Source organism: Cyprinodon variegatus, unplaced genomic scaffold, assembly GCF_000732505.1.
Source record: "Cyprinodon variegatus isolate N-32 unplaced genomic scaffold, C_variegatus-1.0 Scaffold35, whole genome shotgun sequence".
Lineage (NCBI taxonomy): Eukaryota > Metazoa > Chordata > Actinopteri > Cyprinodontiformes > Cyprinodontidae > Cyprinodon > Cyprinodon variegatus.
This window is the reverse complement of record NW_015150488.1, coordinates 877395-884295: the sequence shown is the minus strand read 5'-3', so window position 1 is coordinate 884295 and position 6901 is coordinate 877395.

Below are 6901 nucleotides of genomic sequence, written 5' to 3'. Positions count from 1 at the left end.
CTAAAATTACTGGCAGATGTTTACAGTGACACATAAATTATCACTCCACTGTAGTTACCCTAATGCTTTAAAGGATCACAGTAGTCTATATTATAAACTTTAACATTTAGTGAAATAACATTGGGTTAATTGATTTAAGCTAGGTGAGATCTTTACCGTTATTCAAAATAAGCAATATTTTCTATGAACAAATCTTTGCAAAATTATTTTTAAAAGATATCAAAAGTAGATACAATGTAAACTAGATATTAATTTTTTAATCTTTCCTAATGTATATGCATTAACTATACTGTAAAGATTCATTCCTCTTGCCATTAGACTCTACAATACGGCACTATAACTGCAATAACTTGTGCAATAACTAATATGCAATCACTATATAATATCCTGTGCAATAACTATATATAAATACCTATCCTCATAAATAACTATTTAATACCCTGTGCAATAACCTGTGAAACAATCCTGTTAAATAAGAGACTTTACCGAATACACTGTATACCCCATGCACCTTTTTCCTCCTTTTGGCACCTTCTTTTGACTATTGAGCCGATGTGACAAGTTAATTTCTTCACTGTGAGATCAATAAGGTCTTTCTTATCTTAGATTGGTTTTATAAATTTATGTTGATAGAAAAATGTATTTAGAAAAACGCTTCTTCTGCTCAAATTTATCTTGTAATTGTATCTTTATCTTATATTTCCTTATTTATTTTATAATTTAAAATACTAGAATTTTCACATAACTGTTTGATTACATAATTTTAAATCAGATGTTATAAGCAAGTAAAAATAAATGTTAAAGTACTGCTCCTCTTATTTAATAATTTTTTGGTAACTCATTACCCACTTCAGGTAAATCAAATAAAAAAGCGAAACATGACAAACAAAAAAGGGAGAAAAAATATCACATTTTGTGATACATTATGGTGAATTTATTCATTTGTGTTGTTAAATTTAAGGTCAATGTTGAATTTCATATAGCAAACATCATTTGTGACAAGTAGGTCTACAATATATGCCTGTTTGTTGAAAAGTATCTAGTTTCGAGGTTAAATTGAGGAATAAATAACATTTCCTTTTGCCCAAACGTTTATCTGGAAGCTGATTCTGTTCAATATGGATAAAAGTCATTAAATTTAAGAACTGATTACATTATTTTTCATGTTCATTAGCTAAACTAATTCTTGGCTTTGCATATACAGGGATGATTATAGAGGAATATAATAGTGAATGATAGTGTGATGAGGTCCAGACCCTGTATAGCTGATGATCTAATGAAATATTTATGGTTGTGTGGCCAAGCTGCCCCTTTCTGCACATATTCTGGTTTCCAGTTGCAACACCACTGTTTAATTTGGCTGGACAGCCACTCTCAGTAATTAGAGCTCATCTATTGTTTTTTTTTATTGTTTCAGTCTCTCTAAATATCAAAAATGTAGCCTATAATTATCAAATGATTAGACTTGTTTTTTAGTTTCAAAAGTGATATATGTTTAAAACAGACTTGAGGCTGAAATGATTACTTCAATACAATAAAAAAATGAACAATGTGGGAAATATTTTATAAGCAAAAGAAAGGGATCAAATAAACGTCTGTTATTTTCCGGAGTAACCCGAGAGGATGGAGGAGACGCGCAGTGCGCGCAGAGCGGTGCGCCTCTGCAGGCTGGCTGCGCCTCCTCCATAATGTATAGAGAGGACAAAGGTGGGACGGCTGGATTACAAACTTAACTTTGAATGAGCCGTAACCCAAGCCCCAACTATCCGATAAAAGCGGGTCGGCATCCGCTGAAAGGATGATGCGTCTTTTTCCACCTGCAATCTGTCTAATAATCACCGACAGCAGGTAAATGAGATGCAGGCAGCTTTGGATGCTGCTATAAAACGCAGAGGCCTGCGCTTGGAGAGACTCTAACGCACTCAGGGGGGGAGAGAGGAGAGGTCCTTTACAGCCTGGATGCTGGTAAGTCTATTTTCCTTTTGTTTTTGCCTGGAACCAGGAAAAATCATCTTAAACTATGACCAAATAACTTTTCTCAGCTATATGTTTGCAGCTTAACATCATGATGTTGATATCTTCTTCTTTTTTTTTTTTAACAGTGTCCTGTTTGGCAATGTGGCAATAAGAATAATTGTCTTGATGCCAAAAAGAGCCCAACAGATTTTACTTTCACAAGTGGAGCAGTAGGGCTATTGCCATGTTCCGCTTGTTTCATGCATATAAATTGCTTTATTATAATCATGATGTTAATATCAAATAGGCAAAAGGGAGAAATGGCACCTAAAGTGGCTGATCTCAATCAGTTATAGAAAAAGTCTCAGCTTTAATTAAAAATAAAATGAAGATTAATAAGAGGTGGAGAAAGTCAGGAGACCTAACAAACCGACACCTGGTGGAGGTCTTTAAAAGCTCTTTTTGGGAGGCTGTGTTTTGTTCTGTAGAAAGTTAACCACAGTGAAGAATGGCTGTGAGGTAAAATGTATTAAAAAACATTATAACAACATTAAAGTTAGATTTGACTATGTAAATTATACAGTTGTCTGTAATACTGTAAAAGATTTTAATTGGATTATGTTTGCAGCAGATGATGCTCACTGTGAGCTCTCACATTTTTGCAGAACTGTAGCACTTTAATACTTTATATGCGATTTAGGCATCATGCAGTTATTGTGTAAGCCGTCTCCAACTCCCCCATCTACACAATAATTGCATGTCTTACTCATGAAAGTTTACCTAATTTAGCAAAAAGTACCATCTGTCATGCCATTCAACTCTTAGTTTATCTATGGTTAAGATGCTTTGTTGACCCTAAAAAGTTCCTTTCAGCTCATTAGAATTATAGTACACAGAGAAAGAAAGCATTTTCTCCTCCATTCTGCTCAAAAACAGGACAAATATCAAAATGGTACGACTTATTAGAGAAAAACATTTTCTTTCCTAAAAAAATTATGCTCACAAACATAATTTGTTAACTCCTTGCCTGAGCTGAGAACTGAAAGTATATCCTTAATAGACGATGTTATAGTGAGTGAGAAGCAATCTGTCTTCCTGATTGGTAAAACTGATCACTCTTTCCTTTTTCTTGCATCACCAATAAACAGCCATACCTCTACAATGTTTGAAAGTGTCTGTTTTACAGGGACAAAAAGTTGGATTATTGAGAGAGATGTTGCGGATGCTGCAGCAGTGCCTTCTTGTTTTGGTGGGTGTGACTCAAAAGAATATTTGAGTTTTGGGAGAGTGGTTTTAAAACTATAGAAGGTCTTTAAGTGAGGAAAATTGCAGATTCTGATCAGTTTACGTTTCATCCTTCTTACTTATCTGCTCGGTGGGAAGCTGATGGGGAAGGATTGCCGCCTCTATTCATTTTCAATCTTTTTTAATGAATTTTAGAAAATGACTAATATTTAGCAGCAATGCAGCATCAGTTTATTCATCTCATGCCCATGTTTTTTTTTTCAACCAAAGAACCAAAGAAAATTTAGAGAAAAATCAGACAAACTCAAATTTATTAAAGCTAAATAAGCTTTATACAACATGTAGCCTTGAACCTTCAATGTTCTTGGAGGGTTTTAATAAATGGATTGATTTTCTTTTCGTTAACACTGACTTGAACTGCAGCGGCATTGGGTACCTAAAGTAAGACACCCAAACCTGTTATTGTTGATTGGTTTTGCCCCTCCCCCATCTGGCGTCCCCTTGAAAACTTTGCAGAGGCGCCCCTGCACTGATCCGGTAACCCTCATCAACAGCAGTGGGTGCGTCCTGTGCGTAAAAAAGCGCAGCAGAAATGTGCCGTCCCACCCAGATCTGCTAATGGATGCTGCAGAAGGAGAGAGAGAGAGGAGGGTAGCATGGATTACCACCCTGCCTTTGGGTTAAGATGCTTACCAACTAATTACCTGACCATGAAAATCCCCCGCTTTGCAGCCCAAGAGGCGGGGAGAGCGGGGAGGGAAGGACAGTTGGAGATCTCGAAGGAGGATTGGCTGTGAACTGAAGAGGCACGAGAATACTTTTCTGTTTTATATAGACTGGCTGGTTTTGTTGTGATGCTGCTGGATTACTTTTTAAAAAATCTGAGTGAAGAGGTTATTTTGCAGTAAAGTTCTGAAATGAAGATGTTGGATTATCTTTGTAAGGTAGGAGACTAGTCAAAAAGAAATAACAGTTCAGTTCAACTTCTTTAAAGAAACATAAACAGGGTAAATCAGACTGAGCAAAATATGCCTGTGATTATAGGTTAATAATTATAATATCAAGTGGAAATTAAAACATATTACTACGTCTGATTGTTTTCATTAAAAGAGGCAAAATGAGACAATCTGTAAAGAATGTATCTGTTGCGGCTGTAAGATCTGATTGTAATTTACCCTTTTTCATGACTTCCACTCTCCATCAGCTTTGCTGGAGATGTGGGCTTTTTAAGTCATCGCTTATGTGTCCATTATCAGTAATAAGAGCAGCCCAGATATGAGGAGCTACTAAAAACACTTAGCTTTAACAGAGCACCTTCAGAGGTTTAGATTGATGTTCAGCTTCTCTCTCTCACACACACACACATACACACATGCTTTTTGCTGTATTGATCTTTCCCGGAAAAGGGGAAGATGAGCCCTGCTTTGGGACCCATTTGGGGCATCTCAAAAATCACTTAGCACATCATTCCCTACAGCCAGAATCAATCCGAGCGGGAGACCTTGTCATGGAAGCTGGAGGAAAAAGCCAAATGCTACTGTAGGTAACGGTTAAAGTTGTATTTTTGTTGAAGTGAGTCGAGCGGCCTTCTCAGGCTGCAGCAGATGGCACAGGTGGATTTATTCGCCGTCCTGTGAACTAGAGATGAGGACAGGACGCCAATGTTTCCGCTCTGCATAATCTTGCAAAGACCTGAGTTACAAGCGGCACTGAGCTCCAAAGAGGTCATCAAGTGTTTGCAACCTTCTCTAGAAGGAAAGGTCAGATACTGAGGCGCGCAGAGGTTCTATCATATAGAACCTGTGCTTTTAAGGCTTTTGAGTAGTTTCTCCAGAAAAGTTAACTGAAAGCTGTTCTCCCTCCCCCACATATTGCTACAAAGGGCCAGCCATACACCTGAAAGAAAGGTTCATTGCCAAAAAATTTGGTTGTCTACCTTTTTCTTTCAAATCAGAAGAATATTAAACAACTTTGAATACACTGATATTTAGATTTGGTTTGATATTCAAGACATTAAAAAAGAGTCGCTTGATAAGTAAGGTTAAAAAAAAAAATCAACTAGTTTTCTCTTCTTCACCCTATTCATCCACCTTCTTTCACTGGGACACTAGGGGTGTCCCAATGAAATAGGGTGATAAAAGTGTTTGGAGATGGAGTTGTAAAAAAAAAAAAAAAAAAATCCAACAAACAGAACATTTTAAGGCGTTTTGACAAAATTTTAATGTATTTTCAAAACGTTTTACTTTTTGTGAGCCCAGCGCTAAACCCTTATACTTAGCTCTTATGGAGAGTGACATCAAGGTAGTGTGAATTTTGCAATTATTAATTATTATTAATCATTTCTACTCCGTTAAATGATGGATAAATGAAACTTAAATCAGGGATTCATTTCTTATTGATAATCACAACAAAGAGAATAAATATCTTTTGTGATTTAAAATCAAAATCAAGTGCCAAATGCTCAAATATGCTGATATTTGAGCATTTGGCAAAGGTTCATTGTCGTTGAATCTTTAGTCTGTGGCGGAATGTGATTTAATGACTTTGGTTAATAATAGGACCAGGAGAAGGTCCTCTAGATCAGCTTTCATAACCGTTTACATTTCATTAGAGTCCAAAAAGGAATTAAAATCAAAGTGAATGTAGGATTATGCCGTACAGTTGTGATAATCCAAACAGGTAATATTAAGATTTGATTTAGTGATATCCATTTAAAAAAACAATAATATTAATTATTCTAATACTACTGATACTACTACTACTACTACTACTACTACTACTACTACTACTACTACTACTAGGAAAGTGTTTATCCCAGCAGCCTCACTGATAATCTCATTCTAGATTTTCTTCCCTGGAAAAAATCAAAATCTAGATAAGTCATTTTTTCTTAAAATAAGTGCATTTGTTCTTGAATTGAGAAGGTAAAAGATACATTTTGCCAATGGAACAAGACAGTTTATATTTGAAATAAGAAAACACGATTGCTTCTTCTCATTTCTTTTTTTATGAGTAAAAGTACTCATTCCATTGACAAATCATCTAATTTTCCTGCTCAAATTAAGGGTAAATACACTTAATTTGAGAAATTTTTATTTATTTCTAGATATTTATTTCCAGTTTTGTTCTATAAAGAACAGCAGACATGATTTATATTCTTTGCAAGAGTAATCTTTATTTGATTCATTGTAAGTTAAGCCATTTTAATTATTGAATGTTAGATATAGCTACAACTTTAAAAATCAGCAATATCGTTAGCAGCAGGAATATGTATATTTTTTCCTTGTTTGAATTAAATCAGTTCCTGTAGATCAACAACTAAGGACACTGCCCTACTCTATCATCTCTGCTGATAAACAAAGACCCATAGATTATTTAGAGTTCTTTTAAACTGTATTTTAGATTTAAAATCATGGTCACTTCGGGACAAACTGAAGTTTTGATTATTGGTAGAGAAGCACTTTCTACCTTAAATTTAAAAGCTGCTATAAAAGAGTTAGAAAATAAAAGCAATTTAGGAAACAGAGTGATCTTTTTTTTTTTTTTTAGAGATAGAATAGTTTATCATCATGCTGAACTTTCTGGTCTTCGGAAGTATGGAGAGCCATTTCAGCGAAAATTAAATAAATAAATAAATGGGTGAAATAAATAAAAAAATTGGCTTAATGAAAAAGGGAAATTGAAAAGTGGTTAAATGAAA